Below are 13,674 nucleotides of genomic sequence, written 5' to 3'. Positions count from 1 at the left end.
ACCATCGCAATGCTTAGCCAGGCTCCCTCTTGGATATTTGGTCTTATTTGAAGTTAAGTTTAAAAGGTCAGATAAATAGTACAGCAGGTACAGTTCTTCCACGTGGCCAACCTGGGTTCAATCTCCAGTGCCCCATATGATCCTCCAAACCCTGCCAGGAGGGATTCCTGACTGCAGAATCAGGAGTAAACCCTGAACACCAATGGTTGTGGCCCCAAAACAAACAAAATAATAATAATAATAATTTAAAATTAAACTAGGTTACAGTATACATTTGTCCTTGCTTTCCACTGATTCGATTTCTCGTAGAATCAAATCATCTGAATTTTCTGATAATTGAACAAACCAAGCTGCATATTTATTTCAACATTTTATTTCTGAATCAGCTTAAATAAGGCCATACCATCTTGGGGCCTAATATCAGCTAGCTACTAATTCTCAGAACACACTAATAACTATGTAAATTTGTTTTGTTTTGTTTTATTTCAGAGTCAAACCTGGTGATGTGCAGGTATTACTGCTGGCTCTATACTCAGGGATTACTTCTGGCTGTGCTTGGTGGGCAGGGTGGGTGGGCGAAGGCTTATGGGAAGCCAGGCATGGGGGACAGGCTTATGGGAATACAGGCATGGAACCTGGGTTGGCCACATGCAAGACAAGCACCCTATCCTCTGTACTATTGATTCAGTCCCCTGTGTAAATTTTCTTAACTTGTAAACTATCACCATGAACATTAAAGCACCTCTATTGTTCTTTAGCAATAGTCACTGTCACTGTCCTTCTGTTGTTCATCGATTTGCTTGAGCAGGCCCAGTAACGTCTCCATTATGAGGCTTTTATAGTTACTGTGTCTGGCATATCGAATACGTCACTTAGCAATAGTATTTTTGAATATTTTTGCACCTATCCAAATAAGATCTTTATCATCATTTAATTTTGAGTGCATATTTTTTCTCATACCCACAATCTTCATTTTGTTCTATTAATACATGAAAATACTCATTATATTCTGTGCACTAGCTGGAGCCTTACATGGATAATGACTAGATTGTAACTTGGAAGGGACTCTGATTTATGAAGTAAAGTTTCCTTTTAGTTTTAACACTTCTACACAATGACCTGTACAAGTAAAACATATAGACAACCGGTGAATATCTATTATTTAAGACTGCTTTATGTGCAAGAGATGGGTGATATGGATCCAAAAGTTCAGAATAACAAGCTAAGAGTACTTAGTCTAAAGGAGATTTGATGTTGGTTATGATAGCATAAAAAAAAATCCCTTTTATAAGAAGAGAAAAAGAACTAAAATCTGAACAGTGTTGAATATCAGAATCTGATTCATAGGAGCTCAAATATCAATCCCTCAAGCCCAGTGATTCACCCATAATGTTTAATTAATTTAAAAAGTATACATGTTGGCTGAGCTATGATTATCAAGTTCAATAACAACAACATTAACAGAGGGGAAAAAATCTACCTTTTAATGCTTGGTAGAATTTAGTGGATTGTTTATAAATTTGCAAGAAAGTTATTTTGCTTTGCTTTGTTTGGGGAGGCTACATCCAACGCTGCTCAGGGCTTACTCCAAGTTCCATGCTCAAAGGTCACTTCTGGCTTTGTTCAGGGGACCACATGTGGTGTTGGGCATCAATTCTGGCTTAACCACAGGCAAGGCAGAAGTTTTATCTGTTGTACTATCTCTTCAGCCTGACTTTTCTACTTTTAAGGAAAAATCTTTAGGCCAGAAGTAATTTTCAGCTTTTTAACACTTGCACACAGACATCGGTCCATGAAGCAACAGTTGGAAACCACGGCTTTAGACTTTCAAAGGTGGCTTCTATAAGATTGACTATGATGGCTAATATATTCTCCATTCATGATTACTGATCATAACAACATGAAATAGCTGCAGCTATTTTCATCACCCATTGCTAAATCAGGATCTGAGGCTGAGAGAAGTTAAACAATGTGTGCTATGTAAATTGCATCATGAAGATATAGTTGGAATTTTGTGTGATTTTTATTTTTATGGGGGTGGGACTCTTAAACAATACTCAAGGATACCAGGAGACGCTCACCTAAACAATTAGCTAACTAGGCTGTGTTTTTTAACAAAAAAATCTTGGTGATAGAACCCTGCTTAGGCACAAAGGACCACCCCAACAGTGATCAGAAGCTTCCAGGGCTGCACCTGGTGGTACTCAAGGTGCTATGTGATGCCAAGGATGAAGCTTAGCTCATTCATTTTGCATAAAGTCCATTGGCTTCCCTTAACCCCTTCAACTATCTCTCCGGCCCTGAAATTCAAACAACCTTATTGTTCAAGTGCCATGCTCTGCATGGTTGGCACAACAAACTCCTTTAGGCTAGAGTCCTGTCTTGACCTTAAATGCAGGAGAATGGATTCTGAACTCTGGAAATATTTTCCTATTATTGCCCTTAAAGGTGCCTCCATAAACCTATAGCTAAGTTCATTCTCTGCACTTCATCACAGATGACTTGTGTTACAATTTTTCAAGATAATGAATTTGACTCTCGTCTCATGTGGCTAAGAGTCCATGATAGTAAGACCAAGATCTTTGATGACCTCTTTCACATTACTGTACTCAGTTCTTGATACCAGGTTTGGCCTTTGATGTACCACTCATGTTTACTGAATATAACTGAATCATATTAGACTTCGCCTGTGAGAAAAAATGTAAGAGATGGATAGCTCACAGACTTGAGATCAGATTCTAGACCCCAGAGTTCCTCACAGTTGAAGCAATTTGGGGTGTCTCGTACTCTTTTTTTCTGAAGACTATAGCACTGGCAAACGGTTCAGTTCACACTGGGTACAAAATCAAATATGCCTTCTGTTTTACCTTTTGATATCCTCTGATGCTAATTTTGAGGGGGATTTTTGGAGATGAGTATCCTTAAAACCTAGTCATTGTGTTAATTCAGAGCCTCCTTATGTTTCATCTATTCTTGGCTGTATGCTAAGTGGCCTGAAGTCATTAATGATTCACTCATTGGTCCTAACAAGCTAATATGCCCCTAAAGGTACTTTCCTAACACAAGCAAAGGGTTGAATCATTTATTCTGTGAATTTGATTGATGTCGACAGGCAATCTGGACAGCTGAGGTCCAAATGTGCACTTTTTTTCCCCTTTTACTTCATGGCAGGATTGATTTTAGCCTGAATCATCTGAATAATTGCCTTAGGTCCCCTAAGACATTTCTTTCACTTTTGGTGTAGACAGCAATAGAAAACAAGTATTATTTTAACCTCCTTAAAACATGGAAACTTTCAAACACAGAGAGGTTAATTGGTTTGACAAATGTCACACAGCTTCTTATTCGTGACTGAAAGACAGCCTCCCAAGCTACTCTTTCTCTTTACACTTTAAAGAATGCATTAAGTGTTTAAGCATACCCAAGCTTAAAATGAAATAATAATCTTTACAACCACAAATTTTATTTATCTTGGGTATAAAAAAATAAACATATTCCAAAGAAAATGTAAGCGTGAAGGTACTCACCCATATGCACGTAAATTTTATTATGGCCATTAGCTAAGTTTCTTGAATTTTTTTGCATTTCTCTCTGCAGTGACATAAAATAGACAATACATGACTTGGAAACAAACAAGAGAAAATAAGATAAAGTTCTAATCTTTCTTTGTCAAATGATAAATGATACTACTTGCGGTCAAATTCATTTATCCAACCAAGAGTTTTAAGGGGCTGGAGTGATAGTGTAGGGGAAGGATATTTGATCCCCCAAACCCTATATATTCCCTAAAGCCAGCAAAGAGAAAACAATGAGCACCACTGGATATTGCCAAAAAAAAAAAAAAAAAAGATTTTCTCTGGCTGGAGCGATCGCACAGCGGGTAGGGCGTTTGCCTTGCAAGCAGCCAACGTGATTGACCTGAGTTCGATTCTTCCGCCTCTCTCGGAGAGCCCAGCAAACTACCCAGAGAATCTCTCTCACACGGGAAAGCCTGGCAAGCTACCCGTGACGTATTGGATATGCCAAACACAGTAACAACAAGTCTCACAATGGAGATGCTACTCGGCCCACTCAAGCAAATCCATGAACAATGGGAGGACAGTGATAGTGACAGTGAAGATTTTCTCTGGGAGCATGTTGCTGCGCTACTTAAGAACAGCATAAACTTAGGCCCCACTGCAACATATGTCTGTAGAAAGAGAAAAAGGTATAGCCCTGGAGAAAAATTTATAACTATAGTGTAAAGGTCTTGGATTCTAAACCTTCTGGCTCTGTACCAACATACTGAGAAATCACCACTGCCCTTGAAGAGTAGAAGATATGTTATCTAGCTGGCCTAACATTAATGGATTTTATTTAAAATCTAGTGAAATCTTGTAAAAAAAATGGTTTAAAATATGAAGAGATTTCACAAGTTAATTACTATAATCTTTGTATAAATGGAGAAAAATTAAGGATGTGCTTAGTAGGGTTAAACCTACATATCCACTCAATTAAATAAATGTTATGCATTCTAAAAAACTAGAAAAGGGAAGTTTCATCCTGCACTGGTAGTTGAGAAACAGCTTTTCCTAGCATTAGTTCCTAGGTTGGAGATTTCACTTATATGATGCTTTAACCTTCGACTAACAAATAGTATACCATATATCTCATTATAACCCCATTATTTCATTAGGGAATTAGGGAAATTGCTATTAGCTCTATTTCTCTTTAGGTAATTTTAAGTACTTAGGTAAGTTCCCAGTCATGCTCATGATAGAATATCAAGCTAGTTCATAGGGTTGGATATATAATGGTGAATTACATAATAAAATTAGAATTGTTCTTTTAAAAATGTGAAGATGTGGTCTGGAATAATGGTGATATAATAGGGTGTTTCCCTTGCACATGACTGACCTGGGTTACATCTCCAGCACCTCATGTCATTCCCCCAAGTCCCACCAGCAGTGATCTCAAATGCAGAACTGGCTGGAGCGATAGCACAGTGGGTAGGGCGTTTGCCTTGCAAGCAGCCAACGTGATCGACCTGAGTTTGATTCTTCCGCCTCTTTCGGAGAGCCCAGCAAACTACTCAGGAATAAGGCCTGAGCACCACCAGGTGTAATTCAACCTCCCAAATCTCCCCTCCACAAAACCCTAAGAATATAAATAAGAGAGAGGAGTGTGTCATATTTCTTGAAATAAAATACAGGTTTTATTTAAAAGCTTTGAGGAAAGAAGGAGAGAAAGAAAAATAGAAAGAGAGAGAGAGAGAAAGAGAGAGCAGTCTTCTCCAGAGTGTAGAGGGCATCACACTACATATCCCAGCATTAGATATGAAAGTATGAAAGTACACATCTCAAGAGGGCAGATGCAGGGGATGTACCACATGTGCCTGACAAGAACACATGGGCACAGGCAATACATAGGCTCGGGCCGCATATGCATGACAGGAGTGTGTCATATTAAGCTACTGCTTCCATTTCGTGGAGAAAGATAGTGAACTCAAAGAAAGTTGTTGGATTATTTGAACATTTCAAGTGCAACTGAATATATTATACAAGCCTCACAAATAATTCATAGCTCAAGCATAGCACCCGCTCAAGAAAATCAATGAAAAACGGGAGGACAGTGCTACGGTGCTGCCTAACATATTATTTGCATTTCCTGGTGTGTTATTTTGTAATACTGGATCCCTATGGACTATGGAAAGAATTAGACAAGAAAAGTACCAAGACACTTTGAATCTATTCTTAATTGGGGTACTGATTTGCTCCATGACTTTGAGCAAGTCACTGAACTTCTTTAAGTAGTTGGAAAAGCATTCCTCTCCACACTTACCTTACAAACAAGGAAACTGTATTAAAAGTACACCAATATGTCAATGTTAGCACAGCAGTAGGGCGTTTGCCTTGCACGCAGCCAACATGGCCGACCCGAGTTCGATTCCTCCGCCCCTCTCGGAGAGCCCGGCAAGCTACCGAGAGTATTCGATATGCCAGACACAGTAACAACAAAGTCTCCAATGGAGACGTTACTGGGCCCGCCCGAGCAAATGTCAATGTAAAGGTTAAAATACCACACTTGGGCAAGTGTGTTCTTAATATTGCTTCTCAGATTAGTAACATCTGAAAGATTATGTGATATAAGAATATAACTATAAAAGTAAAATATGTAAAATATAAATATAAAATATATGATAATCATCTTATGATCTAGTTCTTACTCTGGAGAACCTGGTAGGGTTCCAAAAGTATCCTGCCCATACGGCAGAGTCTGGAAAACTCCCTGTGGCGTATTCACTATGCCAAAAACCAGTAACAATGATGGGTCTCATTCTCCTGACTCTGAAAGAGCCTCGAATGTGGCACTTTTTAAAATCTCAGGGCTAGGATGAAGGAGACATTACTGGGGCTTGCTCGAGGCAATTTGATGAACAACAAGATGACAGTGATACAGTGATGATAATCAAATTTTCAAAATGTCCTGACTAACAGATAGAGCTATAAAGAGCACAATAAGACAGGGTCAAAGAAAAAAAAAGGCACAATTAAACAAAGTGTGTGTGAAATCCACACATATCGGAAATCTCTAAGCTCACAGAATGGGATATGGGCCACCTTCTCCCACCTCCCTATATTTCTGGGAGCTTGGCAGTCACACCTACAAACTGCCTCTGGAGCTATATAAATTCATTAACAGCCATGATCCAGAGACTCACAAATAAATCTCAGAAGAAAGCAACAAGCTGCAGACATACTTCTAGACCCAAAAGTCACCCATCCAGTTAAAAACTTAACTCCAGCTGTATTAACCTATTTAAAATCTTAGAATTCCTGGAGCTACATCCCATTTTCTACACCACTGATATATCAGAGTAGCACACCACAGACATTGGATTAGATGGGGTGTAAAGTAGCAGGCAACTGAACTCAATTAAAAAATTATATGTTAAAAAAGTGTATATTTACATACATATATATATATGTTAGCACATAAGTCTCAACCTTTAACAGCATGATGTTAGTAAATCTCTTATACAAGGACTTGCCTTCAGGCAGAGATACAACAATTTTCACACACTTTCTTCTAAAGAAACTTTGATCATTTTTAGCAGATTATTCATAACAAGCAACACAAAATAAATTATTTAGCCTACTATTGCAGTAGGCTTGGGTGATGTTGGGGAAAATTTGAAATATTGGTGGTGTTAAAGTATAGTGGTGGTGGGATTGGTGTTGGAATATTGAATGTAATAAAGTATTGTAACAACTTTATAAAATTAAATAAAAAATATAAAAAAGGAAGAAAGCTGCACATAGACAAGCTCAATGGAAGAATTTCCTGCTGAAGACTAAAAAGTTGGTGTAAAAAACTAATCACACTGAAGGTTGTGTATTCACGGGCTCTCTAGACGTCTCTATCTCACTGTTCCGTGCCCTAGAGCTGCTGTGTGTGGCCTGGATCTGGACGGCTGTTGGCCAAGGGCAGAAGAAGGAAGAGACGAGGGCCAGGCAGGTTGATCTTTGTAGCAGTTTATTACAAGGAAATTTATCCCGTAGAAGAAATTTATGTTATGGAGAGCCTAGGTTCTCTCAAGCACCTGTTCTCCTTGTTAGTCTCTCCATAGTTCATCTTGCAGCCCTGCTCTCTCTTTCTCCAGCTCCCTAGTCTCTCCAACTCCACTCTAGTCCGGGCTGACTCTGCACCCAGTCAGGTAGCCAAATCAACTTAAGAAAGCCATTCCTGAGGCCCCACCTAAAAGGTATTCAAAGCCCTTCCTGACTGCCACAGGCAAAATATCTTCTTAAGGTGTTTTTCTCTTTTCCTCAGTCCAATAAACTATCAACTATCAACTATTCCTGAGGTTATGCAGGAAGGACAGAACAGTGTTATCCTACTAGTTGGTGCACGTGTTAGAACTTACAAGGTGATGGAGCCAGAACATTAATACAGTCAATTGGGCACTTGCTCCCTTCTACACAGCTGACCCAGATTTGATCCCCAGCATCCCATATGGTCCCCTGAGCAACACCAAGAGTATTTCCTGTGTGCAGAGCCAGAAGTAATACCTGAGCATTGTCAAGCATGATCTTAAAACAAGTCAAGAAAAAAAGAACTTTAAAGCAAAAGAGAAAAAAATAATTAGATTTCATAAAAAGTGAGACTCTTTCCTTATTTAAAAATTTGGAAGGGTAAGAAGGGCAAGAGAAAATATATATTTCTGAAGACTAGAAGATAAGAATATATTCAATGTCAACATCCTATTTTATGTCTTATTTATTAATATGTGCTGGAGCGTTTGCCTTGCATGCAGCCAACCCGGGATCAATTCCTCCATCCCTCTTGGAGATCCTGGCAAGCTACTGAGAATATTCTGCCCACATGGCAGAGCCTGGCAAGCTCCCCATGGTGTATTCGATATGCCAAAAACAGTAACAAGTCTGACAATGGAGATGTTACTGGTGCTCGCTCGAGCAAATCGATGAACAATGAGAGGACAGTGCTACCATGCTATTAACACACTTGAAAAACATCTACATTCTTGAGGTAAAATTAATGTGTAAATACATAAATTATGAACAATAGTATCAGCAAAATATAGAAGAGAAAACAAACCAACCAACCAATGACTTTCTTCCTGAAAGAGGAGATTTGTGATAAAAATTGTTAGAAAAAAAAGTTTTTGGAAAGATTCACTGAGGCTTAGACTAAGAATCATACTAAATGGAAGAACAAAAACCTCCAAATACTTATAGTTATGGAGAGTTTTCGCCATGTTAAACATTTTTTAATCTGGATTTGTCAGACTCCCAAGTAGGGAGGAATGTTTATAGATATAGCTGAGGGAACCCATAACTCCCTCCTCTAATAATGGATTGCATTACTGTGTATATGTGCATACTTCTCATGGTTGAGCTTAGCTTTCTATCAGAAACAAACGATGGTAAATACCACAAAGCAGTCAGGGTTCCTGAGACTGAGATCTTAAAAGGTCTTCTGTGTAGCAGCTTCATTAAACAAAAATATTTTATCACTTGTTTTGCTTACATCGGGGAATGCACAAATAAGCTGTACATCACAATTTGTCATAAGTTTCCAGTGTGTGGTTAAGTTTGTGTATCTGTTTACCATATTGTAAGAATGCTGATCATGCCTCTACTTTTTTCATGTATGTACCCATGCCAAATTTCACACCTTAATAATAAAAACATATACAGAGCTGGAGCAATAGTACAGCAGGTAGAATGAATCTGGGTTAGATCCTTCGAACCCCATATAGTTCACTGAGCCCAGTCAGAGTGATCCCTGAGCACCATCAGGTGTGGCCCCCAAACAAACAACAGTATAAAAATAAAAATGAAAGCATCTTTATTATGTACATAATACATACTTAAAAATATCTTTCTTAAGTTATGATAACACAATAGTTATGATTTCATAGTTCTCATGTCTTCTGAGAACTATAAGTACTAGCTTCCCAGTGAGGAAGGACTGAAGGCATGAAGTATGGCAGAACCACATATGATTTCATATGATTTCATAACACTACTAAATGGTTAACCATTTTTGTTTTTTAAACATATTTTTGTTTGTTTAGTTTTAGTCCACACCTTATGGTGCTCAGGGCTTATTTCTGGCCCTGTTGTCAGGGATTACTCCTGGCAAAGCACAGAGAACTACGGAGGGTGCTAGGAATTGAACCCAAGTCTATAGCATGCAAGGTAATCAACCTGTTATACTACCTCTCATTCCTCTTTAGGTAAATTAAGTGACTCTGATTATATTGTATGTGCTGAATTAAATTTCAATATGACATTTATAAATACTTCTCAAAATATCCAGTGCTGCTAAAATGACAATCCTGGAAATATCTATACACCTGCTTTTTAACCTAGAAATATAAGCTTTCTACATTGAGCATTTCTTTTCTACAATCGTAAGTTACAAAAATAAATTATGTAATGCAATACATATTTTAAGCTAAGAAAACATGTATTAACATTGAAATTGAGGGAACCCCTGGGAATATAAATTAATAGTGTCTTCTGAGAACTACAAGTACTAGCTTCCCAGTGAGGAAGGACTGAAGGCATGAAGTATGGCAGAACCACAGTAAAGAACACCTCCATCTACGGAAATTAACTCAGAAATAAAGATGAGAAAATGCTTCTGAAATTTAATTTGAATTCTAGTGATTATAAAATGCCTTCATATAAGTGCCCTCTGCAAGTTGGAATCAGAAACACTAGAAAATTCTGGTGAACTTTTTAACTCCTCTGAGAAATGGAGCATGCCTTGTCATCATCAATAGAACAGAGGTGAGCCAATAACTGGAAATTCACATAAACCTCTCACTAGCAACTAAAGTTCTCCCAGACATCCTTACTTTGATCATCCTTTATATTGAGGAAATAAAAAGTATGACTGGGATTTTGATCAAAAGAATAATGTATATTGCATCGATGTGAATATATCCAAAAATATAATGAATTTGCTCATATGGTTTGGGGAAGGATGCACAGAGGGCTGCCTCCAAGGTAATGCTAAGGGGATTGGTGAGTTACTCTGCAGATACTTGGCCAAATATTCTGGGGGGTTCTATGTGGCAGCCCAGCAATTCTTCAAAGCTCTGACCCCGTGGGGCTGGGAGCCCATGAGACGTCATGCACTACAGGGACTCAAACTTGGATTCTTAGATAGGCAACACTTGGGCCCCTGACCACTGGAGCATCACTCACCAATCCTCACATTTTAAAAATTGATCATTTCTGGAAGTTATGGAGAGAGTATTGCTGCAGTTCCAATAAAATTGAGAATTCCTTATATATTAGAGAACAATGTACATTTAAAAAAAATGACCTAGCGGGATAAATAGCCGTGTATAGGTGCCGAGAATTCTGGTAAAGCTAAATCGTAGCTTTAGATTTTGGCAATGAATGTGTGGAGTCTTTTTACTGTAAATTTTGAAAAAGTTTTTATTAAACCAGGTGCTATTGAGGATTATGAAATTGGTTTTTATTGCTTTGTTCATGCTATAAGGACTTCACTGGGCCATGAGGTACTCAGCCTTGTTAGAAGGCTGAGTAGTCCTATAGTGACAGCTTGAATAAAATTATTTTTCAGGTGTCAGAACCTTAAACCAAGCCTCTCAGGCGTGCCTGAAGGAGGTGTTAGAGGGTACACAGCATCAGACAACTGGCATCTACAAAAGCACACAGGGTTGAGATAAGAGGAGAGAGGCTTTATGAGCAAAGATATCTTTTAAGCAACTAATTCTTTTTTTTTTCTATTGTATGTTGCTTCATCGAGTTGGTGGTAAGTTCATCAGGAGATGTGAGGTCAAATCAATACTTGGTTAATTATCCAAGTATTAATTGTTTGCTCTCTAAATTACATGTACTAATTAAAGAAAGGATGGGCTAGAGCTATCTTAGAACATTTACCTCAAGGTTATCTGTTTGATTTTTATCTTGAACCAACCTTTTCCTTTGCTGGATGCATTACTGAATGGTCTTAGCACATTCTCTCAGGGAAGCATCCTTCCCACAGAAGCCATTGAAAAAGCCAAACTTCTTCAAAGGTAATTATAAAATCATGTCAGGAATAGATGCTATTTCAACTTCTATAAGCACAAATAACAATAAGATCTAAATGGATAGACAGAGTTTTGAGGGGGAAAATGTATCTTAAATGAAAAAAACTAAAGAGTGGGCATATAATATACTTTGTGAGAGTATAGTAAACTAGATATAAAAGTACCCAAAGGAATACAATAATCATTTGAATTATATATTAGATTTCATCTACCTGTAATGCATTCTCAGAGTTGTGTTAAAATTTAAGGTAGACAAAAATATACTCAAAGTTTTCCTAAGGTACTTACCTAAATAACTGAAGATCCTGCTCTATGATCTCCTGAATAAAAATCTGTTTCTTGAATCCCATTCCCTAGTCTTTTTGCTGTGTCTCTAAAAAAATTGATCTATACTGATTGATTTTAGAGTACCTTAGTCTAATCAGTCACTAATTTTAAATTCTTAATCTACTTTTGGTACATTCTAGTCCCTCATTTATGACCTCTGAACTATCATCGTAGCTTTCCAGTTAAACATTGTGTCTCCATATTTGACCTTCTATCAAGACACAGGAAGTAAATCAGAGAATAAATACAAGTCATTTAGGTGAAGACGGTTTTAAAAGAGACCATTCTCAGAGGTGGTGGAAACTGGAGGCACCAGAAGCCCAAAGTATGAACATACACCATACTGGCAATCACAGACCACAATCCCAGCATCCCTCCACCCCAAGAAGGCTTATCAAAGTGGAGATCTTAATCGCTTTATAGATGTAGAAGCTATAGAACACAATCACTAAAGAGTATGTGGGGAGATGGAAAGAGACCAGCAGATAATTACTATAAACCTTCTCTCTCTGAGTGACCACAGTCCTTTGACAATTAATGCTTATATTCACAATCCTATGGGAGATGAGAAGATAAGGAACTTGAGTGATATTGGTCATAATAATAACCCTGTAGGATAGGAAAGTTTAGAGAATGAGTATGTGTCTGACTGGATTTGGAAATGGAGGGTAAGGAAATGGACACTATCCACCTAATCAACTCTATCTTCTCAGGATAGAGCAAATGATGAATACAACTTGTATGTCACTTTGTTTATGAAACTCCCCCTGCAGTACACTTCCCTATCTCTCTTATTTCTCATGTTTAGGAATACACTTCCCTCCCTCCATCATCAGGTTTAAGGCGGCATCATTTAGAAAGTCTCCAAGGCTACATGATTATATATGATGATATATAGATATATAGAGATAGATACATATATATCTACATATGCATATATCTATATTTAGAATCTCCCTAAGATTTAACTTCAAATGATATTTAATATATGACCAGCAAAATTAAATTTTACATGCAGATTTCTGTCTCTCTTGATGAAAGGAAAGTCTCCTTAAGGTAGAACATCCATGTGGATTTATCCCTGGGATATGAGTGCAGTATATAAATGGTGTATAATTTATATTTGCCTATGAAACCGAACAAAGCGAATGTCCATATTCTATTTTAGTTTTAAAGATTCTCTAAGTCATAGGAGCTTTAACTATATCTATCTTCTTCGTCTTCTTCTTCTTTTTTTTTTTTTGCTTTTTGGGTCACACCCGGCAATGCTCAGGGGTTACTCCTGGCTCATGCACTCAGGAATTGCTCCTGGCGGTGCTCGGGGAACCATATGGGATGCTGGGAATCGAACCTGTGTCAGCCATGTTGGCTGCGTGCAAGGCAAACTCCCTACCCGCTGTGCTATCGCTCCAGCCCTATCTTGATTCTTTTTGTGTATAAAATAAAGTTGATCTCAAATCCTTGTCAGTTGTCTTGAAAAAGAGAAATGGGTTGGATATTATTCTTTCTGTTTCTTTTTTTTTTTTTAGACCTGGAGAATCTCAGTTTTTGGAAAACTAAATTTGCAAAGATATATCCCCCAAGTCTCTAGAATTTGGACAGTTCAGTTAATAAAATGAGTAACTCAGTATAGTTGATCAAATGCCTCAGTAGCAAAACACAAGGGGTGAGACAGTATATTTTATACAAGGCTTATTAAAAGATATAACAGGTGGAGGCTGAGATTCTTTGTAATTGCATAAAAATTCCTTCCAAATACAAACTGCAGC

Source organism: Sorex fumeus, unplaced genomic scaffold (assembly GCF_029834395.1).
Source record: "Sorex fumeus unplaced genomic scaffold, SorFum_2.1 ptg000128l, whole genome shotgun sequence".
In the NCBI taxonomy this organism is placed as follows: Eukaryota; Metazoa; Chordata; class Mammalia; order Eulipotyphla; family Soricidae; genus Sorex; species Sorex fumeus.
The sequence above is the reverse complement of the archived record's forward strand: the minus strand, read 5'-3'. Positions refer to the sequence as shown.